Below are 26,466 nucleotides of genomic sequence, written 5' to 3' on the forward strand. Positions count from 1 at the left end.
TCAGAGGAGCCTGTTTCAAGCCTGCTTGCCTCACCTCACCTTTCCTGCAGAAACCACAACAAGGGCTCTTGCCCACCTTCTCCCTTTCCCTCTGCCTCCCTACAACCCTGATATTTCCCTATGTGGCCATGCACACGGTACCTCCTGTTTCTACGGATCTGTGAGCATAAAAACGTCCTCCTCCAATCGTGTCGGTGTGTCTTACCATACCCGTGTAAAACATTTTCCAGGTATCTTTAAAATGAGACTTTTAGAGATAAAAACCAAGCAAGCGGAGGCCTTCCTAAGGCTGCAACCCGGAGGAGTTTCTCTCTCTCAAATTAGTCCACGTTCAGCCTCCAGAAAGTCACCAAAATGGCCATTTACGAGCTCCTGTCCTATCCCCTAGTTTATAAATTGCGCGTGCACTGGAGGAACTCAAAAGGAGCTCTGGGTCGTGGGTGGTGGGGACCTGGGCACGCTCTAGGTATGGACGTGTTTCCTCGCACCTGAGCTGTATGAGGCAGGACAGAGGCACTGAAGGAAAAAGCCCACTGCTGTCCTTATGTGCCCCCAAGATTTCTGCCTCGCACCTGAGTTAGCCTGTGACAAACATAACCTCCGATGACCTGCAGGTCTGAACAATATGAGCCACAGCCCCTCCCCACCCCCAGCCCCACCACAGGTGCAATTTACTATATCATCGCCAGTTGCCAGCTTGTGGAGTTGGAAGTAAACCAGCCATAAAATCACTCCCCGGTTATTAGAAAAATATTTACTTGGAAATACTGGCTATGAGGGCGCCTGGGTGGCTCAGTCTGTTAAGCATTTGCCTTCTGCTCAGGCCATGATCTCAGGGTCCTTGAATCGTCAGGGGCTCCTCTGCTCAGTGGGGAGCCTGCTTCTCGTTCTCCCTTCACTCCTCCCTATCCTGTTTGTACTCTGTCTCTCAAATAAATAAGTAAAATCCTTTTAAAAAATCCTGGCTATGAAAAACTATTCTTTCATAAGAAAAACATTTGTGTGAGAATTTGAATATTCTTGTTTGGGGAACTCATTGGGCTTGTTACAAATTTAAACAGAAATACCAAGTTGTCTACACTGCTTTTAATCCTGATGTTTGTGATCTGACCTCTGCACCTGTTCACTGATATCCTAGGTACGAGCCTGGTGCCAGGCATGTTGTGGGAGCTCAGGAGAAATCTGTCAATTAATGAACAAGAAATGCATGACTAAGGGATTTTCACTGTATTTGTAAAACAGTTCATTTGTTTCAAAATCATGTCTCTTATAAAACCCATCTAATCCAGCTTGGTTTTGAAAATTATTTCCCGGGGCACCTGGGTAGCTCAGTGGTTGAATATCTGCCTTTGGCTCAGGGCGTGATCCCAGGGTCCAGGGGTCTAGTCCCACATTGGGGGCGCTGCAGGGAGCCTACTTCTCCCTCTGCCTGTGTCTCTGCCTCTCCCTGTGTGTCTCATGAATAAATTAATAAAATCTTTAAAAAATATATAAAAATTAAAATCATTTCCCTGCTGTATATAAAAAATAAAATAAAATACAGTCAATTCTCATTACGTGTGCTAATTATGTCCTAAAACGTTTCCCTGAACACTGAGTTAGTGAATAAGGAACCACTGCTTCTAGGGGAAACACAGGCTTGTTCCTGGGAGTCTGTGGTCACATATTGCCATCAGCCAATCAATGCACGGGTTTGTTCTAAGTGTGTTTCTGTTCAAAGACACGTGATTTAACATCTATCGTTGCTTAACTAACACTGAACCCATGACCAGCAACACCGCAACGCCTGCCCAGAGGAAGCCCATCTCACATGTATTTTCTCCAGAAGGCATATCGAAGCCCTATGCACCACACAGCACATTAGCACTATGGTTACGGGTGGTTTTAAACTGCAAAGTCACCAGCAAAAAGCAGAAAAGTTTTAAAAACGTGGGACGTGATGGACACAAAAATGACACATAGGCAGAGTGCGCCTCATCTACCTCAGGGGCGAATCAACGCTCTGACGCTCTGTGCGTTTCCACAAAGGGCCGCGGAAGTGCCCAGAGCTCTGGCTACGCAGTCGCAAGACCATTTCAGCAAGTAGGTGAATTTGCAAACGGTACCTGCGGATAATGAGGATCGAGTATACACTACCTTATATCAGATGCTAAATGTGTTAGACTCATCCTTCACCCATTTTGAGTGATTTCTAGAATGTTCACAAGAGCATCCATGGTCACTTGTACACAAAAGAGATGTGAAAGTATAGTTATTGTAAAATTCATATGATGGTAAATAGATGCTATTATGTGCGAAACTTCTATCTTATTAGTGTTAGCTCTTGACAACCCCATCCCACTGTATTTGTTGGCTCTACACAATTTCCTGGCATCCTCAAAAACAGAGCTTTTATATGCATATACCAAAAAATAGTCATGAAGCACGTCTGTCTGGTCCTCTGTTACAGGTGTTGATATTTGCTGCAGGCGAGCCACACAGTGAACAGGGCATCACCAATGTGTATTTAAAAGGACACCTGTTAAAGTAAACAAGAGAATGCACAGCCTTTGCCCCCGGGGAGGACCTGAGCTTGAAACATCAGTCCTGCTGCTCACCAGCTCTCTGGCCTCGGGCAAATTACTCACCATAAAAAGGAAGTAGCCTTCACTTTATTTGTAATGTTCTTTTAGGAGAAATAAGGGCAAAAAAAAGGGGGAGGGGGGAAATGTCAATATTTGTTTACTGTGAGTGTGGTTGCACTTTTCTGTACTTTTAAAATTTCCCCCAAAAGATGGTTGCCATGAGGAACAAATGAGGTCATGTCTGCTCAAGGCCTGGGGCTGGGCTCCTGCTCTTTCTTTCAGTCTGACCAGAAACAGGATGAGAGCACAGGGAAGGATCTTGGCTACTGCCATGGTCCCAGCACCTAGCACTATTCCTGGCTGGCAGGAGGTGACCAATAAATCAACGTGCTGAATGGATCACACAGCCAGGCAAGGAAATAGCCCTGGCTGGCCACTCAGAGCAGAGAGGCTGACAGAGGCAGAGGGTGCCACATGAACGTCTGTGGTCATTTTGATCATGTCTTCTATTCATTCTTCCCTGTTCCTGCAGAAACTTAGTTGTTCAATGAAAATGACAAATGCTTTAAGGTGCTCTGTAACACAAAGACCAAAACATCAGATAACTTTGCCGTTGCAGAGTAGAGAGGCCATGGCTGCCTCCTCTCTGAAACAAACTCACAACAAGAACAGGAGAGAGAAATGCCAGAAAATTAGTGGACTCCTCTAACCCCAAACAACAGTGTGCAGGGAGCAGGACCCACTGCAGCCGAGGCTCACCCTGGGAGCATGAAGACCCTCAGGGAAGATGAGTACGGCTCAGGGCAGACCTCAGGCAAAGCCCACGGAGCGGTGGGGTACCAACCAGTTTTTGAGGGTGGAGAGGAGATTCTGAATGGCTGGCAGCCTCCTTGGGAAGAAGTAAATGTGAAGCCAATTGTCTCCCTCCTCCTCCTCCTCCCCCTTCCCCCTTCCTCCTCCTCCTCTCTCTCTCTTTCCCTCCCTCCCTCTCTCTCTCTCTCAGCATTACTGAGAATGAGGAAAACACTCTGTGGGCCTGGCACACATCCTGGGCCACTTCCAAACATGACTCATTTTTCCAAGAGGAGGAACCTACCCCTGGTCGACATAGTGACACGGACAGAATCAAAGGAGAGAAGCCATAGGAGAGACACGTGGGAGGCCCATAAAGTCATGGCCGCACATACAGCCATGGAAGCCAAGGGCCTACTGGGATCATCGCTTGGTTAAAACAGTAGCTCAAACCGGAGACACAAAAGTGAGTGGTGGTGGTGGGGCGGGGAGGAGGCAAGAGTCAGAGAAGTCAGAGGTCGGGGCAGGCGGGAAAGGCGACAATTTCAAACAGTGGAGGGGGGACAGGTGCGCAGTCACAGAGAGCAAGGGGAATAGGGTGGCGTAGGCTGCGAAGGATGGAAAGGAAATCCACACGGAGCTCCGCACAGAAGTACTAGAGGGACAGAGAAGACGCCAAATATGCAACATCAACATTCCTGAGGCAGAGAAGTTCCATGAAGGAGTGGAACAGATGTCTAGAGCTTTAATTAAAGCCACTTCAGGGACACCTGGGTGGCTCAGTGGTTGAGCGTCTGCCTTCAGCTCAGGGCATGACCCCGGGGTCCTGGAATCGAGTCCCACATGGGGCTCCCCACAGGGAGCCTGCTTCTCTCTCTCTCTCTCTGCCTGTGTCTCTGCCTCTTTCTCTGTGTCTCTCATGAATAAATACATAAAATCTTTAAAAGGAATAAAGTTACTTTTCAGAAACCAGAGGACTTTCCCCCTGGACTCTGTAGTTGGGGAGGAGCCTGTTAGGGAGCCTGTTAGTTGAGCAAACTCAACTTCTCCCTGGCCACCCCCGAGGCCGGAGGAGGATGGGAGCCTGTTCCAGATGGTCCAGGGGCCTCGGGGCTGGGGGGCTGGGGGTGATTCCAGCATCAGGATGACAGTGCTGTGGAAGGTGGGGAGGCTCCGATGGCCTACCGAGGGTCGGAAGGCTGGAGCAGGGCTGTCCCCCCCCACCGAAGACACGGGCTTCAGACCCATTCCAGATGCATGTCAGCGGTGTAGACGTCCCAGGATTCCTCATCCAGAAATCCAAAGAGGTCTACTTTCCTGAGCTCCTAACAAAACCAAGAAAGTTCTAGATGGCAACACTGCTTCTCCACCCTGACTACAGCTCAGGATAGCGGGGTGAGTCACTGTGTAAGGTGCCTGGTGATGGAGCTTCAGCCCCAAATTGCTCAGAGCTTGGGGGGGGGTGCGGAAGGGAGAAGGGGGTTCTGGAAGCTCTCCAGGTGACCTACCTGGCCAGGTGGGGGCACTGCTGCTCTAGGTGGAAGGTTCTGGGGCTCCCGGCCAACCCAGACAGAACTGCCCTGGGGGATGAGCAGTAACCAGGCTGGGGAAGCAGTGGCGATGATGTGCAGGCAGCTTTAAGGGACCCTCTGCCCACGCAATCGATCCTCGCCCACGTCCTCAGCCACAGTAGCCCAGCGAGTGCAGGCCCTCAGGTGAGGGCACCTGGCACTGCAGGCCTCAGAAGCGGTGGCCCGGGCAGGTGCACAGGAGGCGGGGTGCGTGTGCTCCGCATCCTGACAACAGGCTGACGCATGAAAGAAAGTTCTAGAATTCCCAAGCTCTTCAGAGCTGCTGTTCCTCTGCTGCTTTATCTCCCTTCCCAATGAGCAGCACAGGAAATCCAGAAACAGGCAAGCTGCCCGGAGGGAGGCGGGGGCACAGGGGACAGGGACAAAGCTGGCCCAGAGGGTCGGGAGCACCTGGCGGAGGGTCATGCACCTGGTGGACGGTCACCTGTGCCCTCATGGGCTCCTGCAGGCCCCGTCCCCCAGGACGCCCGCCTCTCAGCTCACACGTGAGCACACTGTCCACACTCCCGGAGACAAAGACCCAGCTTTCTTGCATGGCAGGGTATAACGTGTCATGAGATCTACACGCATTTCCTTCATCCTGCCTCAGTACATGTTCCCTCTCCAGACAAGCATCCCTTGGATCCCAAATATTTTGAGAAAATTAAGTTGGATTTTTTTTTTTTAGAGAAATGAACAAGTACTAAGGTTTTCTCCATTACCTCAAAATCCTCTTGAATAAGAAACTAGGTTATTTTTCCAGAAACTACACTGAACCAAGTGTGTTTAACCCAAGGACGTGTTGGCTAGAACTGTCCTCCAAGGCTGTGTTCCCACTGGATGGCTCCAGGGCAACCACTGGAAACCAGTCTCTGTGTGACTCATTACTGACCCGTCGCTAAGCTAGACTAAATGGGTGTATGTGTCTGAGTGTGCGCCTGCATGTGTGACAGATGTGCTGTGTGTATGTAGATGTGTGTGTATGCACACGTGCATGTGTTCTGCTTGTGTGATGTGTGTATGTGTGTATGCCCCTGTGTGATGTGTGCATGCATGGTAATGTGCACACATACGGTGTGTGCACTATACATGTGTGTGATGTGTGTGTGCATGTGTGTGTCGGGTAATATTGAGTAGGAAATGTCACTACGGCAGATGAAAGGGCCAGGCCAGATCCTGTGGACGAGACTCGGGGTCTCATGTGAAGGATGTGGGCGCCTTGTGGTCAGAGCCCTTTAAGGAAATGGGAGGCGTCCAGGTCCAAATGTGAACAAGTGGCAAGAGTTACAATCCACTCTCCGCAGGCAGCCCTGGGGGGGGCTGGAGGTCGAACATGTGTCCCTGACCTGGGGAAGGAACAGTGTGGGGCTTGACCGTGCTGTCATGATGGAAAGACTGTTCTACTCTGTTCTGCATGGAGTGATGAGTCACGTGTGGCTACTGCCCTTGAATGTATGGCCTGAAGTGTGGCAAAGACTGATTTTAAAATTTTATTTCCAGGCACCTGGCTGGCTCAGTGGTTGAGAGTCTGCCTTCAGCTCAGGGCATGACCCCGGGGTCCTGGGATCCAGTCCCACATCGGGCTCCCCAACAGGGAGCCTGCTTCTCCCTCTGCCTGTGTCTCTGCCCCTCTCTCTAGGTCTCTCATGAATAAATAAAATATTTAAAAACATATAAATAAAAATAAAAATTTATTTCCCTTTAAGTACTTGAAATGTAAACGACCGCACGTGGCTGGTGACGATGTACAGAATTACAGGATTCTAGATCCTTGGTGGGGACACTGGAGAAAGGCCTCTGTCCCCACCGGGTCAGGTGTCAGCAGCGGAACAGTGCGCACACCCCTGGGACCAGTGTGATGGGACTGTTGGGATCATCTTACAATTTCATACCTGGAGGAATGGGCTGTGTGGCCCAGACACCTCTCCCCTCCAGACATCTCTTCTCCTTCTGAAGCCAAACGTGGGCTCTAGGTTTCTTTTTATGAAGGAGAGACACATTTTAGATCAAATACCTACTCCAAATATCAAATATTCACTGGATCAAAATCATACGTGATACACTGAAATATAAGGGGGGCAGTGAGAGCGCCAGGTGCCGGCCATGCTGGGAGCACAGAACACACAAAAATGTCTGTCTACAGTCTCCAAATGGACGCTTTAAAAGTGCATGACAAGGACCAAAATAATGTCACAAAGTGCTTTAGTGCTTCAGGGGAGGAGGGAGGCCATGAGCTGGTGAAGAGGGGGGGGTCCCTGTCCACTGACATTCCCTACATGCCGCCTGGTAAAACCCAGCAGGCTTTCCAAATGCATCCCCAGAGAACAGCTGGATTGCTTCAGAGTCAAAGTGAAACTGTTGGGTAAAGGCCACCCTGTTTCTGTGACCCTCCCACTGTCTTCAAAAATCATTTTGCCCCTAAAAGACCCCCCTTTTCTTTTACTCCCCAGGTGAACAGAGGCTATGTAGCTCCTGCATTTCCCGTTACACCGAGCCACCACCATTCTGCAGGCAGCTTCTTTGCAAGCCAGACCGCAGGTGCTCTGCACGGTGCATCTGCAAGTCCCAAAATTCTGCAGCCAGAGCAGGCGTTTCCAGCTTTGCTGTGGAGATGAGCTGCCAAGAGCTGAAGAAGAAGTTTCAGTGGATGATGGCATCCAGCCCCATGTGCCTGGTCTGCCTCTACCAAGTGTGCCGCCCCCAGAGAGGGGCTTTAGGACCACTTGTGGGAACTGGGCATTTATGGGTGAAAGTTGTATTACAAAGCATAAACTTGGACATGTGGGATGAGGCCTGGGGGCTCCCGGCGGGAGTCTAGTGCTGTGCCTCACAGGGGTACGTGGATGGGCAGAGTCAGGACCAGGTAGGCCACGGTCACAGACTGTCCCCAGATGGCCCACTGCGATAGCAGTCCCCTTGTCATCATCCGCTGCAGACGGTGAGGCCCTAAAGCCAAGCCACAGACACCAAGAAACCATGGCCCCAGCTCCCCCGGAGTGAAACTGCTTCTGTCCTCGTGAGAACAAAGCATCTCAAGTAAGTAAGGGGACCTGGAGTCATGCTAAGGAGTCATCTTGGAGATGGAAATCGTTCCATGCCCTGGTGTAGAAAATGCTACAGGCCAGTTTCTCTGTCAGCCCAGGGCGCACATTCTTTCTCAGGGAATCGTTCTGTCCGCTTGTACCTCCTACAAGTCTGATGGCTTATGCAGAGATCGCACTGACGGGGCTCACATCCCTTCTTCCCCAGGTCCCGACATCCAGGCCTTGTGATACAAGTGCAAAGGAAGGAAGTGTCCACGGTGTGAAGATGGGTGAGCTCTTTCTCTTCTTCACGCACATGCACACGCACACGCAGGGGTGGACCAGGGTCTTTGCTGTCCTAGGCGCACACGGCTGCTGTTATACCCAGCACACCCCTAAATTCAAACTCGACGGCAATTCTGTTAGGCTTTAAGAGGTGCCTGTGTGCTCTAAAGTCCTGCTAACCTGGTCTCAACCTAGGCTGCTGCACCTGGCAGGGGAAGGGGCAGGAGCCCTCATGAATGTCCGAAGGCAGGCCACCTGCCTGACCATGTTCGAATGTGCAGGGTGGGCAGCCTGAGCAGCCGCGGGCAGGCCGAGCCTGGGCAGCACCTCCCGAAGCCGGCCAACCCCTGGAGGCTCACTTACATTGTGGGGAGACCCATGTCCAGTCACAGCTGATGCTCTGTTTTGCTCTAGCTCTCCTCCAGCCTCATCCCACTCAGACCTTCTTTTATCATGATCACCCTAAATAGCAAAGAGTAAAGAGTCTGCAGAGTAAAGAGGTGACTTGGACATCTTTATGTGTCGGTCTATGAAGATTGCACATTTTCAAGAAGACCACCACACAGGGATCACAAAGCACGGACAGACCAGTTTATTCAGACAGTCCCCTTCTGATACGTATTGCTTTTTGCCTTTCCTTTCCTTTCCTGTTCTTTTTTTTTTTTTTTTTTTTGCTATTACAAAATGAACTGTTGCAACGAATTACTGTACGCATATATATTGCTTCATTTTCATGAATTTATATGTGTAAGAAGTTCCAAAAAGTAAACTGCATAGTCAAAGGACATGTGGGTTTTAAATTTCAGAAGACGATGCCTGACGGCCCTGCCAGTGCCTATGTGAGTGTCTCTCTTCCCCACACCTTGTCGCAGAGCAGACCCTTAAATCAACGCTCATTTTGGAGGGGAAGGGCACATCCACGCACTTTGGGCTCATTTGTCCTTTTTAACGGCTTGTGTGTATCCTTGGCGGAGGTTTCTATTGGGCTGTGCTCATTTTTCTCATTGATTTGAAAGAACTCACTACATGTCAAAGCTACTGGTCTTTCAGCACTGGCACTGAAAACAAATACCTTTCATATGGTTTTTGCCACTTGTGTACGAATTTTTTTTTCCATCTGTATAGAGATTTGCTAAAAATTTTAGGAAATAATACTCATCAATCCTTTTCTTGGTTTCACATTTTCTATCATATTTAGAAAGGCCTTCCTCACACCATAATTGTTTAAAAACCTGCCCCAGTTTTTCTTATAGCCCTTTTAGGCTCTTGTTGTTATATTTTAATTTTTATTTTTTGCTCAGCCTGAAACGTATTCTGGTATAAGAAGTAAAGCTTTTCCAAGACCCCTAATTAACGCCCCATACTCCCTTTCCTGACTAATGGCAGGTGCCCTGCCTGCCCTGCCTGCCTTGCACTAACATTCCACACTTGATTCTCCACAATCCACTACACCTATGTCTTAAGACCCTGGGGATCCTGTTTCCCCTTACCCACCCTTTGTTTCATTGTGTCCCTTGGTCTTCTCATGGTGAGGCCTGGAGAGTTCCCTTGTGCTCCTAATGGCAGCAGAGCAAGGCCACCAGTGAGGAGGGGCCAGGCTTCATGTCACCACCTGTGATGGCCGACCCATCACGTCCCACAGATTCGTGTGCTGAAGTCCTAAGCCGCCAGGACCTCAGAATGCAATTATGTTTGAAAGCAGAGTTTTTACAGAGGTGATTAAGTTCACATGAGGCCATTACCGTAGGCCCTAATCTAATAGGACTGCTGTCTGCATAAAATGGGGGGAGTTAACACACAGAGGCAAGGTGTGAGGACACAGGGAGGAGACGTCATCCACAAGCCAAAGAGAAAGGCCTCGAGAAAACCAACCCCACTGACACCTGATCTCAGACCTTCTGCCTCCAAAACTGTTATTTAAACCCCCTGGTCTTGGTCCTTTGTCCAGCAACCCTAGCAAACTAATACCATTCCTCTATCAACAGGTACCCACACGGTTTCCAGAGTTCTCTCAGTAGAGACAAGCTGGAAGGATGCGCTGGCTTTTCAGCTAATGCGTCTTTGCAGACACCGGTGGTTCCTTGGCCATAGCTTTCTGTCTTCCTTCTAGAGCGCATCCTTTCCTGCCAGCTCTCAACCTGCCTTCCTCTGGCTGAATCCCAGAGTCCCGCCTGCATCACAAATGTTTCCACAATGGGACACAACACGACTGAGTTGGAATATTTTCCTTCTCCCCTGCTCTATTCCACGAGCAGCCCCTCCCAGCCCCAGCGACACTAACACGTGTGGGGAACAGGACTTACCCCTGACGGGGCAGCCTGCCCTGTGGACATGCAGACGGCAGCTCGGTGCATCCTTCCGAGCCTGCTTCCCCGGAGCTCCAGTTCACTCTGATGGAGACCTGGGAAGTAGGCTTAACGTGTGTGGAAAGGACATAAAATGTATAAAAGCATCTGATGTTCTCCTACTAGCCTCTCACCGATTCAAGACTTTTTGCCCAGTTCCTATTGAATGAACTTAATGTCCCAACACAAAGCTATGACAATAGTAAGGACACGGCACAAAGAGCTCCTGTCCTCGCTCTGCCTTCTTGGGCTTCCTTGTGTCCCCTTGCAGGACGCGCCACCTTCCACACGGCACGACGGCAGATCCATCTACACTCCTTATCAGGGCAGTAGGTAGGAATCACTGCTCTGGAGGAGCGGCACACAAGTCTGAGGCTCTGAAACCCAGCAACACCCCTTAGCATTTGGAAAAGTCACTTCACCTTCTCAACAGGTGAATTAGATGCTCTGCAAGGTCCCTTCCACCCTAACACCCTGGGCATCCTGAGAGGTGCCTCTGAGCAAGTCCTGCTTCGGGTCCGCCCCGCCCTAACCATCTGCGTGGACAGGATCCCGCGGCCCTCTCTGTGGACACACTTGCTGCTCAAGTGCCAGGGTGGCTGGCACAGTGCCCAGGGCAACAGGGGACGCCAAAGCCACCCCCAGCCTGCCACCCAGCCAGTTCTCGCGAGCTCCACCCACCCCCTCCCACCGTCCGCTGTCACATCCTCACGCAGCTATGACCATCAGCTGATTGGGGTTACTCAGAGAAGGAAGTGGTGGAGTTCCTCTCCCAGCCTGGGCAGCAGCCATAAACACAGAGGAAGGAAAGAGCGTGAAAACAGGAATGCAGGCTAAGAGTCCATGAGCATGATGGGAAGTGAAGAAGGCAGGGTGCCAGGGGACTGCACACTACTGCCCACGCCAGGGGATGAAGCAAGGTGGGCTCAGCGTGAAGAGGGAAATCACGGTCCATGTGCAGGCAGGTGGCAGGGGTGGGCTGCGAGGTGGAAGCGGGCCCTTAGGTGCGGTGCCCTGGGGGTGCCAGCGCCCTGGGAAGGGTAGCAGAGCAGCTGGGCAGCCCACAGCTCCCCAGCTCCTCGGCAGGCCCTGTGCAGGAAGGACATGTGTCTGGAGAGGCAGGGCATGGCCACAGTCTGCAAAGGGCAGACAGCCTCTGTGCCAGCCACCTGATTCCTGGATCCTGGCTCCCCCTGCCCGTGCACACCCCACCCCTCCAAGCTCATGGGGGACAGCTTAGGAGAGAGCCACAGAACAAATGCAGACTCAGGAAATGAACTCCTAGGGCTGCTTGAAAATAAAAAGACCAGGATTCACCCTAGAAACACCAAGCATAGCATGAAAGCTCACCCCATAAAGGAAAGGCAACCAGATGAGCTGATGCCAAGGGAAGACAGAGGCCATGGAGCAAGTGGGGGTCATGGTCCCCCCACTGGGACCAGTAAGAAAAACCACAAAAGCCCAAGGTATCACTAAAAAAAATAAAGGATTAACTACATTCCCTGTAAATGAAGCCCCTGCTTGCTGGAATATAACAGCCCTTGTAGATGGACTTGGTAACAGGATGGACAGGGCTAAGATCTTTCTGGAGATGAGGAGTAACATGCTGGTCTTGTGAAACGATGTAAAGGGCAAAAAGAGGGAAAAAAGTGAAAGAAAAAGTGCATTCACTGCAACTTTCTTTATAAAAATTAGGTAGCCAGTCAGCTTGCTTGGTTAGAGGCGTGGTATTAATATCAAAAATTTGGTGAGGGCGACCCTAAATGTCTGTCGGTAAATGATTGTATTTTCTAGTCTGTGGAATAAAACACAACGATCAGTGATAGGAAGACCTCCTCAGCCCCAGAGATGTGGTTGATTAGAAAAAGAAAGTTGCAAAACAATATTGGTGTTAAGAACATGCAAACACACACACACACACACACACACATGCTCACGCACAGCAGCAAAGGCTAGAATAAAAGACACCTCCCCTCCCCCTACCCAGAGGGTGGGCTGGGGCAGAGAGAGTGGTCAAGGAGAGTGTTAGTGGTGTTCATCACATCTGAATTCTTCCCCAGTGGGGACGCCTGGGTGGCTCAGTGGTTGAGCACCTGCCTTCAGCTCAGGTTGTGACCCCGGGGTCCTGGGATCCAGCCCTGCATCGGGCTCCCTGCATGGAGCCTGCTTCTCCCTCTGCCTGTGTCTTTGCCTCTCCCTCTGTGTCTCTCATGAATAAATAAATAAAATCTTTTAAAATGAATGAATGAATGAATGAATTCTTACCTGTACTGGTGCATTCACAGAGACCAAAGCTTAAAACAGAACAGGACTTGAACCCAAAGGAACTTCAGGCCCTTACTCTCAAACACCATTGATAAAGATACTCAGTAAGACATATTGCAATCAACCGATTCAAATATTCTTAGCATCAAGATGAAAATAACCACAGCATTGTGCCTCCACCCAGGCTGCACCCGAGGCTCTTGTACAGAGGCAGCAGGAGGCTGCCAACCACTTCACTAGAGTGGACTCCAGAAGCCCCGGTCCCCCAGATGCCCCAAGGACAATGCAACCCATGGCCATGGAGGTGTGAGTGTGCTGACAGGTGCTCTCCCCTGCAAGTCACCTGCAAGGGACTCCCTGCACCTCCACACCCACAGCCACTATCTGCTCATGAAACCTCATCTGGTCCAGCATTTTGTGACTGGGGCAAGGAAAGCTTCTCTGGGGATAGCATTTAAAATCAAACAGCACCTGCTCCAGGACCAAGGGATCCAGGCCAGAGCATCTGAAAAAAAAAGCACTGCGGGCTCCCTCCCCGTGCCCGGGGAAATTATACATTCCCATCGATTGGATAAGAAAACACCCATGTCAGAGCAAATACAGAAGCGGGGCTGAGATTGATTTAAAATTCCCACGCTGGAATTCCTATGTATGATCTAGAACATACAGATCATCCGTACATACACATCCTAGAAATATAAAGTTTTGAGGAAATGTTTTCGACAATTATTACTGCGGATTTCTAATGGCTCAACTGCACGTGAATGCGGTTGGTGAGCGGTATGTGAAGACGCCACAGGGTGGAGCAGAGGTCTGACAGGCACTTTGCAAACAATGTGGACAGTCAGCCGTCTCCCCGGGACAGGACAGGTTTCCCTCATGAACGTGTGTGTAGTGAAGACCAGAGCAGTGATCAGACTCCAGTGGGGAGGTTAGTTTTGTGTCGCAGAGCTGGGGAGACCATTGTCGCAGGCAGAGAGTCACCAAGAAGACACAAAAGTAAGAGTTTACCCGGGAAAAGTGACAGAGGGCTCCAGGAAACTGCACTGAAACTATATTGCACACGTTGCCTTCGCAGTGACTACGATCACCATAAACACCAAATGGGCTTCTCATCCCCGGGGGTTACAGCAGGACTGTGGTGGGTGGAGGCGGTGGCCTGGCACTGCCACCGGCTCCCTTCTCACAGCAGGAAGTTGACAGACACTGTCTAAAACCGATACATCAAAAACAAGAACAAATGAGCCTATCATCAGGAAATAAGGTGGAGAATTCTAGAAGAAATAGCTATAAGGGTCAAAAGATCACTTTGGGGAACAGCTGTAGAGGGTGGGAAGGTATTGGCATAAATTAGAATTTCGCAAAAGTAAAATTTAACTCTGGCCACAGCAAAACATCCCCATGACAAGTCAGCAGAAACAGTCTTTTTCTTTTTAAGATTTTATTTCTTTATTCATGAGACATACACAGAGAGAGAGGTGGAGACACAGGCAGAGGGAGAAGCAGGCTCCATGCGGGGAGCCCGATGTGGGACTCGATCCCAGGACCTTGGGATCATGACCTGAGCTGAAGGTGGGTGCTCAACCACTGAGCCACCCAGGCATCCCAGAAACAGCCCACCCTAAGAAATTATCAGACTGACCAAATTGGAATGATGATTTATCAATTAAGGCAAACAACTGTAGTGGGAAAGCAGATGGTCACATGCTGGAAATTCCAAAGCTTTCTGTAGCCACACAGAGCATAGATAAACAGGCCATATCTAAGTTGTGGCTTTTCCCAAAACTGGGCCCTCAGCCATCCTTCCTCACTCCCCCCGACTCATCGTCCTCACCGTCCCTGGGCCTGCGCCTCCATTACCCTGCCGCTGGCCTTGTGACCCTCCTGCCAGCTCAGCCTGCACTGGGATCAACGCCTCCCATACCGTGGGCCAATCGGGGAGAAGCCCAGAACCCTCTGGCCCTGGGCCCCCTACAGTGCTCCAGCACAGCCTTGGGAGGTGGTGACCCTTCCAGGGCCCCTCAGCTCCAGGGTCCAAGCACCCCCTGTGTCAGAGGGAGGCACCCCGGGACAGGGGATACTACTCACCAGATACCAGCCATCATAAAAGCTGTCAGGGCCCCCTCTCCTGAGTAATCAGGGTGTTAACTGATACTCCCTCAATACTCACTTCCTCCTCCTACCATCAGCCTCTGGCAGCCTCCAAAAAACATTTCTGGTGGTTTCCAGAAATGGACAGATGCAGAGCGAGCCACTTCTGATTCGTTAGCCCTAATACTCTTCCCTGGACTGGTCTTGTTGGCCTCAACTAGATGTGACTGCACTTACGATGCTAATTCAACTTTTCAAGATCCAAAGGGCAAAACTTAACATAATTCATTTATAAAGACAAACAGGTTTCAAAGAATGCAAGCTAATTTGTTTTTTTGTCAGATGAAACTATAAGCTCATAGGAAACGTGCCTGCTAATGGAACACCAGAATGAATGAATGAACTTCTCCTTTCAAATCCGCTCTGTCTCCTTGTGTACTCATCTTTGCCTAGTCAAAAGCAAAACAAAAACCTGTTTTTTTTCCAAGTGAAAAAGAACCAACTTATTGAAACGCAAGGTGGAAGAGCAAGAGATGAGACACAGTTAATTCAGACAATTTAATTCCAGGCTCTTCTAAGGACTTTGCCTTTTGATTTCAGTTGCTTTAAAAGAAAAAAAAAAAAAAAAAGTTCAGTGCATGAACATTAAAAAAAGTCCTCTCCCAAGGGCTAATTTTTTCTCTACTCATTTGCACCCAAAATGATCCAGCAATGGAAGATGTTAAAACTTTGCAAATGGGGAGCAAGGGGGCAGGGTGAGGATAAAGGAAGAATTAGCTCGGATTGTAAAAAAGTGCTCTTCCATTCCTCAGGAACAGATAACACAGAGACGGCGAGCCTGCCGTGGGGGGAACAGGAAATACTACTTCTTCCAAAAACATACTGTGGGCACAAAGGATGGCAGTAACCTCCCTGCATTCTTGCTCTAAAATCATCCATCTTGGGGCCCCTGGTGGCTCAGGGGTGGAGCGTCTGCCTTTGGCCCAGGGCATGACCCTGGGGTCCTGGGATGGAGTCCCACATGCCCCTCTCTCTGTCTCTGGTGAATAAATAAATAAAATCTTAAAAAATAACATCATTTATTCTCACTTGGATCTGTATTGTGATGGTTATCATTGAAATTTCAATGAGGTCTTGCTCCCTGAAAAGGGGCAATTTGCCCATTTAATCACAGAAGGTATAGTTACTGGACAGGAGAAATGCGATTTATTTCCAAAAGTAAACAAAAGGCCCTAGGAGTCTCATATGGTTCCAAACGTCCTGATGCGTAAAACCCCTGAGAAATAAGGTTTTGAGGTAAGTTTTAGGGAACTCACTCAGTGACATCTGCCCTAAACGGACACACAGCTATTTATAGTGTGTTTATTCCACTAAATGCGACAAGTCACAGTGTCCGTGCAGACATATGAACGGGTGGGAGTATGGGAGGCCGCCCAGCATGTACCAGAGTCTCTAATACACGGCGACAGTGTGGACACGTACCTCTCTAAATTCTGAGAAATGTTTTTCTCAATGCTGAAATTTAGCTTCCCAATTTGAACTCTAAATTGTGAAAAATCCAGGATTCCAAAACATATCTTAGCACATGGGTTTTGGAAAATAATTGTGGACGTGCTATGTGCTGCATAAAGTAGATACTGTACTAGGGAGTCTTTGGTTTAAAAGCAGAGAAATTTTTTTAAAAAGGAAAATAAATAAAACTGAGAGGTCAGACTTGCGCTTAGGATATTAAATTAAATATGAGCCTAAAGAAGGTGAAAGTGAGTTATTTCTTAAATACAGATCTAACAATAAGATTATTTGTCAAGTTCTTCCCTTAGCAGAGGTTAAGACCTAAAGTATACGCCTCATTTTTTTATCCTAGCTTAAAACATTAAAAACATTCTAGTTACTAAGCCTATTTATAAAATCCTACCTATGAAAGCGCTCCACATACAGAGACTAGAAATCCATTTCTATTTTACTACAAAATCTCCTCTAAACGTAACAAAACAAAAGTATAATGGAGATGGAACAAAATGACTTGATAAAAAATTTTAATGGAGAAGATTTCTCGTTTAAAACCCCTAGTACTCTACACCTTTCTAAAGGTGTTAGCTCAAGGATAAATATATTCATGCACAATAGGGACTTTTTTTGGGGGGGGCGGGGGGGGGGGGGGAGAGAGCAGATCAATGAATTTAGTTCCGTGAAATTAAAATGCTGCCTTCCTAGTGGCAATGAATTTCTTCTTACTGAAAAAAAAAAAAAAAAAAAGGCTTCAGATGCTAGAATCATTTCCATTCCTTCCAAGAATTCCAAGTCATCACAAGATGAACTCTTTTTTAACTAGAAAATTCCGATGTGGGGCATCTCCAACCTTTAAACTACCCACTGACAGCGCTTCCAGGGCTTAAGGAAAGAACACCTGCTGCTCAAGGGTTGCTAGGGATCAACGGAATCTTTGGTCATTCAGTCAAACGGATGAAAATAACCTGCAACACTGTCTCCAACATCAAAAGCCTCAAACCGTGACTTCTCCAGACTAGGTCTTCCTAGTTCTGGAACATTCGAATAAACCCAAAGCTGAATCGCCTCTGTACAGCTAGGTAGGCGGGCTGATGCTTTGGGAGCTATGCTGCCCAACTCCAACTGACCCGGCATCGGCATCGCACCACACTGGGCTCTCGGCGGCACTTACTGTCACTGTACCGTGAAAACGTGTCTCAACGAGCGATCCTGCTCCATTTTAGGGGTGGCCCGGGAAGTTTCTTGTTTCTACACAACTGCTCTTTCTGTAGGAAAAGGCGTGCACGCGCTGAACCCTCCGCAGGCCCAGGAGCACTGGCACCTGGAGTCACCCACATCAACAAGGTGGAATTTCCCAGGGCAGCGATAAAATGGCCAAAGGACAAGGTGAGCCTCCTGAGCCCCGGATCCGCGCCCGCCGCCGGCACCTGCGGCTTCCGCACCCCCCCCCCCGCCCGCCCCACTGGCGCCCCGCCCCGCGTGCCCGGCAGGCCCGACCCCACCGACCCCGGGAGTGCTCGGTGGAGGACCTACCCGTCCTGATTCCAGAGACTCGATCAGCCTGTCCCTCCCGAGGCCCTGAGCGCACCTGCCCCGCCGAGGGCCCCGCACAGACCCGGACTCGGGGCGGGCAGGGGGGCGACAGGCGCGTCGCCCCGCCCGCCTTCCCCTGCTCCCGGCTGCCCGGGGCTCCGCGTCCCGGCTGCCCGGCCCAGGGCGCGCGCCACACCTACCTGTGCCAGGTGAGCCGAGGGCGGGGCGCGGGGCGCGGGGCGCGGGCGCGGACGGCTCGGGGCGCAGCACGGGACCGCCCGCTGCTCCTCGCTCCTCCCGCCGCTGGAGTCTTCTCAGCCGGCCAGCGCGAGGCGCTTCCTCATTTTGGGCAACTTCCTTAACGCGCCCGGGCAGGCCCCGCACTTCCTCCCGGCCGCCGCGCCCCAGCGCCGGGGGCCCGCCCCCCCCCGCCTCCCCCCGCCCGCCCGTGCGCCCCAGCGACCCCGCGCCCCGCGCCCGCCCCAGTGCCCCCAGCGCCCCCGCGCCCCGGACCCGCCTACCCCGCCCGCCGGTGCGCCCCAGTGACCCCGCGCCCGCCCGAGTGCCCCCAGCGCCCCCGCGCCCGGGGCCCACCCACCCGCCCGCCAGCCTGCGGTGCGCCCCCGTGCCCCTGTGCTCCCAGCGCCCCGGGCCCACCCGGAGTGCCTGCAGGGACCCCACGCCGTGCCTGCTGCCCGTGCGCCCAGGACAGGCTCCGAGCGCCCCTAGCCCCCTGCGCCCTGCCTCCCAGGCCCAGAAGGCCCACCCCAGGGGTCTTCATCCACACACAAGGGGCCCTGACAGCAACAGGAACCTCTGGCCGCCTTGCCAACCTGCCACCTGGTCCTTTGAACCACTGGCAGCGCTAAAAGGGCGCGCCCATCGCGCAGGGCCCTGGCGTGGGAAGAGACTCTTGCTCACTGGGGGGCGGACTCCCTCCTGGTCACCAACCCAAGCCGCTCCTGCTGACCTGTGACCCCAAGGCCCTCTGCACCCTGCCTTTAGAGTTAGGCTCTAGGTGCACATCGGACTTCACTGCGCTCTGCTGGAAGGGCCCGGCTTGTCCCACGCCGTGTTTTCTGAGGGCTCTGGTGATTTCAAGGTTCTTGACAGTGAGCTCAACTTGCTCCCTTCAGCCCACAACCGGTTCTTATGCCTGGACCTAAATAAATTAAGTTTAATATTTACCGTAGTATTGGGACACCTGGGTGGCTCAGTGTGGAATGTCTGCCTTTGGCTCAGGTCCTGATCCCGTATTCCTGGGATCATGTCCCCCGGGGAGCCTGCTTCTCCCTCTCTTTGTCTGTGTCTCTGCCTCTCTCATGAATAAATAAATAACATCTTTAAAAAATATATTTACTGTAGTTTTTTTTTAAATTTATTGTAGTTTTAAAAAATATTTCTAAAATGCCCTATCCCCTCTCCTCGTTTTTCTATCAGGGAGCCCTCTTTAAAATTTTCCCATAAAACAGTGCCCAGATTCTCAGATTCTTGGTAACAGGTAGCAGTAAGTGTTTTAAAAGGCTGTGCCCTGAGCCCCAAAATCAAAGTGAAATATATAGCGTGTTAGATTATAATTGCCATGGAGAAATACGAGGTGATAGGGAGTATGGACACTCATCGCGGCCCCTCAGTCTTTCCCACCTGGACATTCTCTTCTATTCATTTTTAAGTCAAGTGAGGGATTTTTATTATGGCTCTATTTGATAAGCATTGGACTTAAATTTTGCTTCAAACAGCCAATGAAATAGCCAGCATTCTCTAAACAGAAGCTGCAAAACATGTACACAGGAGGTTTCCAGAGTGGGTAATATCATTGGAAATGGACAAATGGGATTTGTTTTGAATCTGCATGAGAAGAGCAAACCTGGTGTTAATGAAGATGATGAAGATGACGTGTTTCCCTAGGGGCGGCCAATGTCGATGAGGTTCTAGATCAGTCCCTACACAATGCCTTCCTGCACTGCTGTGTGGTCCCTCTCACCTTTGGGGCATTTAAGTGACTGAGCATGCTTATGATGATTTTGGAAAAAAAACATAATGTTAAAGTCATTACACAAATACCTAGAAAAAAAAAACTTTCAAAAAGACAACTTCAAAATAAAAATTAAAAAAAAAAGTCAATACATTTCTGCCAGCGTTTCTTCCTTCTCCCAATGGTCTTCTCCCTCCAATGGCTTTGCTGTTCACCCTTCACTCAGTAAATCTTAGCTGTCATTATCGTCTGAGTCCTGGAGCCACCCCCCCCCCCCCCATGAAACCCTGTACTCTGATGGTCTCTGGGACTCCCCACACTGCTACTTTTTAAAGTCTCCTGTTCCTTGCAGATTCTTTTATTTTTTTTTTCTTTAAGAATAGTAACTCTAGGGGTGCCTGGGTGCCTCAGTGGTGAAGCGTCTGCCTTCGGCCCAGGGTGTGATCTTGGAGTCCCAGGATCAAGTCCCACATCGGGCTCCCCACAGGGAGCCTGCTTATCCCCTTGCCTGTGTCTCTGCCTCTCTCCCTGTGTCTCTCATGAATAAATAAAGAAAATCTTAAAAAAAAAAAAAAAGAACAGTAACTCTATTTCCTGGGGTTGCTGTGTTCATTGACATCTGAAACCTCCTGTCTGTTGGCCTTGTTTATTTCCACTGGTTCTGGCTCATGGTGTCAGACTTCCTTGTAAACTTGGCTGCACTCACTGTGAGCCTCTCGCCACTTCGGAAAAACCATTCATGGACCTTCATTGAGGTCTAGGAAGAGACGTTTTCTTTCGGAGACAATTTGCCTTTGCTTTGGTCAGAAGCCTAGGGTAAAACTAATGTTTGGACAATTAAAGGTAAATTCTCAGCTTATGGTTTCTTTGGATCCACCTAGGTGATAGGAATTTGGGCTGGAAATTTGGGCACAATTTTGGTCAACTTGTGGTTGCATGGTTGCAGTCTTTCAAGGATTCATCTCTTCCATTCCCTCTCTGTGCTTCCTCTCATTTTCCTTGTATCTTGGAGTCTGTGTTTCTTGTGTTCCGTGTCTTCCTCTTCCTTGGGAGTTCACTGCAACACTTTGGAGGAACACGCTCTCCCTTTTCCTGAAACTTTGAAAAGTTTCATATCTATCCAGAAGGTTCTACCCTCAAGTTCAATGGTTTGGATGGTAAAGAATTCTAGCTCAGAAACCATTTCTCTTTACAACTTTTAAGTCAAGATTCTCTGGGTTTCTTGCTTTAAGTGTTGATGTCAAGAAATCCAAACCATTCTGATTCTTTGTCTTTTCATTCTGATTCTTCATCCTTGTGAGCATAGCGACTGCTTTGCTCCTTTCACCTGCCCTGGCTTGGCAGTTTTTCCAGAACTTCTTTTTGTTCTCCTCCTCTGAGGGTGATGGTTCCTTGATCCTCATGGCAGATCCTTTCTCTTTCAGGACCACAGTTTGAAGGTTTCATATTCCTTTCATGCCTAATTTTCTGTAACTTTTGAGCATAGGGGGATGGGCTTAGCTGAAGGTGAGGTGCATCAGTGAGAGGTCCCCCTACCTCCCTACCCCCACCCACAGGACACTGGGTTGGATGCAGAAAGTCTGCTTCTCGCTGGCAGAAGGAAAGGGAAGAAGAGCCTAGTCCTTTGGAGGCACCATTGGGCATCAGGTCAGTTCCCCAATTCTGTGGGCCGTGGCATCTTCACACTTGTGACAAAGCTGGGCTGGAGCGCTAACACTTCTCTATCTCACCTCATCCGCACCACGGCCATTTTCGCTACCCTGTAGTCAACAACTCCAAAAACTAAGAATATGTAATGACTCCTTTCAATCCTATCAAGATTTGAGTGAGAGCTGTCAGGATTTTGTAGACTGATGAGATGTGGTTTCAGAGAGGTGGGAGTGTGACCTCACCATGATACTCTCCAACTTCCGTTTTTCATATGAGCCTAGTTCGTCTCACAGAGTGGTTCTCCTTTTCTTGTTTGGTGACTCTTGGTAACTTTTACACTTTTGTGTTCTACCCCTCCCTTTTTTCTTGGGGAGCCATGGGAGGGGGAGGGAGGGTTCTTTTTTCTTTTTTCTAGGTAGTTGGGCAGTGAAGATTTCAGTGCCTTTATCCAGAATTTAATGACACACACATAGTTTTTAAAGATTGTATTTCTTTATTTGACAGAGAAGGAGTATAAGCAGGGGGAGCTTGAGAGGGAGAAGTAGACTCCCTGTTGAGCAGGGATCCCAATGTGGGACTCAATCCCAGGACCCTGAGATCATGACCTGAGCCGAAGGCAGACATGTAACCGACTGAGCCCCCCAGGTGCCCTGACCCACATTTTTAAACCATAGATGTATAGAATGTGCAGGGTATACATCATACATTTTCATATTTAGAATGCAAGGTCCACATTTTTTCATCTCTTTCAAATTCAGAAACGCAAGTTGCGTGTGATCTGTTAAGATGGTTTAGGTTGCAAATAAAAGACTCTTCAGCTCTAGCTCTTGAAATCATAAAATTTTATTGGCTCACAAAAGAGTAAACTCCAGAGTTAGGATAGTATTAGGTGGATGGGTGAACTTTAATACAGATTATTTTAAATTAAAAGAAAAATACACAACACAGCATTTCACCATTTTAACTGTTTCAAGGAGGAAGGATACCTTTTTAAAATGAAATAATTCACTATCTTGTCTTATGAAGTAAGTTAATTTTGAGAAGTCAACGCTGCTGAATCTCAGCAATTTCCCACCAAGGGTCATATCTACCCATCAGCAGAACCGCTTTTACAGAACATGGCAGGAGAAACATCATTCCTCTGGATCTCCTTCACCAATTCAATTGGGATTTAAAAGTGACCTTTGAGCTGCAAATGGTGGGCTTCCTTCATTTTCTGCTGTCAGTGAGGTTTTGAGAAAAAAAAAGAAAAAGATAAAAAGTCACTTAATGACTAAGGATAGCACTTGAACACAGATGCCATGGGTTTAAACCTAGTGCTGATGACACTGGCCAGGGCAAGAAAGCAGGGGCTCCTGTCCTGATATTTCCCTAGATGTGTGTGGCTCCTCTGTGTGCCTCTAATTTCTTGTTTTCAGTGAAATTCAAATCAGCAAACAGTTGCTGTGTGTCTATTCTTGCTAGGCATGATCTAAGCACTGGAGATCAACAAGGATCAACTATCCCGACAGGTGACCATGTATTTGCCTAAAAGATTACTCTTCAAAAATATAATTACTTAATTGGAATTCAACTGCAATTAAGTGTACTTAAATATAAAGCAATGAACTTGATATATTGATAAAGCAATGAACTTGATATGCTGATTCCTCAATATATCGCTGTTTTAGGGTAGTCTCCCAATGTAAAACATTAAGTGAATTGGTGTGTAGTCCTATTAAATAGTGCTACCCTGTGAGTCATAATCTGTTTTAAGTGTACCCAGAAAAAATATGCTTAGAGACAAAGAACAGAAATGATGTTTTCTGATTCACAATATGTTTCATTTCCACGAATGGACATTTCCCACTTGTCCATGCAACTACTCTATCGATAATGCTTGCAACTTGGTTGATTTTAATGTTCAGGTTTGATCCAAGGTTGAGGTTGCCACCTTGAAACTCAGTTAAGAATGAAAAATCTTCATTGTTTTCATTCGTACAGTTGGTTGACATGTACGTGAAAAGATGCCCCACATCATCATCGTGAGGGAATTGCAAACCAAAACCACAATGAGATGTCACTTCATTCCTGTTAGAATGGCCATCATCAAACGGACGAGGAACAACAAGTGTTGGTGAGGATATGGAGAAAAAGGAACCCTCATGCACTGCTGGTGGGAATGTACCCTGTGGGAAACAGTATGGAGGTTCCTCAAAAAGTTAAAAATAGAGCTGCCCTGGGAGTTTGCAATTGCCCTTTTGGGTATTTATCCAAAGAACATGGAAACGCTAACCTGAAAAGATTTATGGACCACTGTGTTTTTTGCAGCATTATTTACTGTACACAAGATAGAGATACAACCTATGTGTGCTTCGATGAATGATTGGATGAAGAACACGTGAGATCTATATACAATGGAGCATTATTAAGCCATAAAAAAGTCACAAAATCTTGCCATTTGTGACAACATGGATGCACCTCAGATGGAGAAAGACAAATACCATATTTATCAAATTCCAAATTGCATAAACACTTGGGTCTATTTCTAGCCTTTCTGTTCTGTTTCCATCATCTGTCTAATATGCTAGGACAGTACTGCTTTAATTGATTAGCTCTGTAATTTTGCTTCATGATACATAATGCGTCCTCAGGATTTGAAAAACTCTTCTTCAGTAGCCGCAGGCCTCCCTCAAGATGATGGGATTTTCACTCCTATTAGCAGTAGATTCTGAGCAAACACACATGTGTGTGGATTCTCCAAGCACAGATTCTCCAATTCTGTTGGAATCTGAGGAGATAGAGGAGGGAGATGAAGGGGCATTGTTGTCCAGTTCGTGGCTTTCAGGTAGTCTGGAGACACATCACAATTCTCTACTGGTGATCTACTTTGAGCATTAAATCTTCCCAATGTTTCTGTTTAGGATGAGCAGCTAAAAAAACAAGCAGAGACCACTCTATCCCTGTTGTCTTTGTACAGATCCAGCTGGACACGTGTATATTTATTATAAGTTTGTTACACTATAATTTGTGATAGAGAATGTGTTTATGTTAGTTGACTTTGTTATCCAGAGGCCAATGGTTGTCTTTTTGACTAACTTATTTTTTCTTTAAGATTTTGTATTATTTATTTATTCATGAGAGACACACAGAGAGAGGCAGAGACACAGGCAGAGGGAGAAGCAGGCTCCCTGTGGGGAGCCAGATGCAGGACTCAATCCCAGGACCCCAGGATCACACCCTGAGCTGAAGGCAGAAGCTCAACCACTGAGTCACCCAGGCGTCCCTTCAAGTAACTTATTTAACTAACTTTCCCCCTCTCAGTGTTTGACATGATAGAGACTCCTTGATAGGAAGTGAGACCAAAGCAACCTTTCTGTTAAATAAAACAAACGTACCTGCCACATAGAACCCAAGCACTGAAAGTTCACTGCTGTGGATCTTCTTCAGTCAAGAGGACCACAGCCTGCAAGGTGACATGTAAACACGAGATCTACTCTTAGCTTCTGGGTTAGAGAAAGTGCATTTTGGAGTGAAGTTAGACCCTTGAGGACTTAGAAGGGATAGTGCCTGAAGTCACAGTCAGAAGACAGGCAGCTTGGAGCAGCAGGAGGCAGGGGGTGCGTCCCTGTCCTGCATCTTTGCCCCATTCCTGGGGAGGGCATCAGCTTTGGTGCCCTGTAAGGTGTGGGTTGGGACATCCCAAACACAGCCCTCACCCTGCCCTCTTCCTACTCATCCCAAGCACCCTGAGCTTTGGAATAACTCACCATCAGTGATCAGGGACAAGGGATGATGGTTCTGTTGGGAGGGGATGGTCCCCTGCTGTCAACCTGGTCTCAGCATCCCCCATGTTCAGGAGCTTCTCTGTGGAGAAGCAACAACAAGAGCTCTGAAGGTCTTTCCTAGTGTGCTAGCTGCCGAACAGGTCAGAGAGGGCATGGGGAGGACAGGGGAGAGCAGGGGAGGGCAGGCAGGGAGGCGGCTGGCTACTAGGCTCAGGTGAGTGCCAGCAGGTGAATACCTTCAGAATCATAGCACCACGTGTGATGGGAGATGGCAGGCCCTCCAACCTCAAAGCCTGGCGAGCCCCCGGGTCCCTCTAGGCCTGGATGAAGGTCCTTGACCAGTGGTGGTGTGAGCCTCTTGCTGTCTGCACAAACCCCACAAGCTCACAGCCTTCCTGCCCTGAAACTCAGAGGCCCAGGGTCAGAAGAAGCCTTGCCCCAAGAAAGGAGATTCCTGTAGATCTAGGGATCTTTTGTCAGCTCACTGAAAGGTGTTTTTTGTTTTTTTTTTGTTTTGTTTTTTTTTTTTTAACAAGGTCTTGTCATTTTGTTTTTCTTTGAGATATTTTTATAAATTGTAAAAATGAAAGATGTTGTCGGTAGCCATCAGGGAATTGGCAATCCACAGCTACAGGCCGAGTCTGGCCAGTGGCCTCCTGTGGCAAGAACAGCTCTCCCCATGGCAAGAATGGTTTTTACATTTTTAAATTGTTGTTAAAAATACACACAAAGCCTGAATGAAGGAGACCGTGGACCAGAGATTCTAAGCGGCCCTCAAAACCTCATATTTTTATTGTCTGGTTGCCTGCAGAGCTGGGGTGCTGACCTCTGAGGTATATTAAGATTTTTAAATGTTTCGAACCTTTTTTTTTTTTTTTTTTTCTCACGGACAACAATGAGAAAGACATTTGTTTGTTTAACCTTTGGAAATCTTGACTGAGGATACGGATTTACATATACACTCAAGGATGAAAAATGTGTTATTACTCAGTACAGACAACAAATTTGACTCAGAAATCTATAAATACATGGCAATCTGTCCTTTATTTTTTTTAAGGTTTTCTTTTTAAGTCATCTCTACCCCAATGTGGGGCTT

The 26,466-nt window shown here is 48.6% G+C and overlaps 1 protein-coding gene across 7 annotated transcripts in view; it reads right to left on the reverse strand.

The window, feature by feature from the left end:
* SYK (spleen associated tyrosine kinase) overlaps positions 1-18,312 on the reverse strand; it is an 83,558-nt gene extending 65,246 nt beyond the window's left edge. For 5 of the 7 annotated variants that reach the window (XM_049093128.1, XM_049093141.1, XM_049093138.1 and 2 more), the window contains exon 1: positions 17,979-18,143. The gene's annotated coding sequence lies outside the window, so the exon portion shown is untranslated. Of the gene's footprint in view, positions 1-17,616; positions 17,845-17,978; positions 18,144-18,178 lie in introns of those variants that run through there. The other 2 variants (XM_049093116.1, XM_049093117.1) reach the window with 2 other exon arrangements.
* Between the last annotated feature and the right edge of the window lie 8,154 nt (positions 18,313-26,466).

The sequence above is a fragment of the Canis lupus genome, chromosome 1 (genome assembly GCF_003254725.2).
Source record: "Canis lupus dingo isolate Sandy chromosome 1, ASM325472v2, whole genome shotgun sequence".
NCBI lineage: Eukaryota > Metazoa > Chordata > Mammalia > Carnivora > Canidae > Canis > Canis lupus.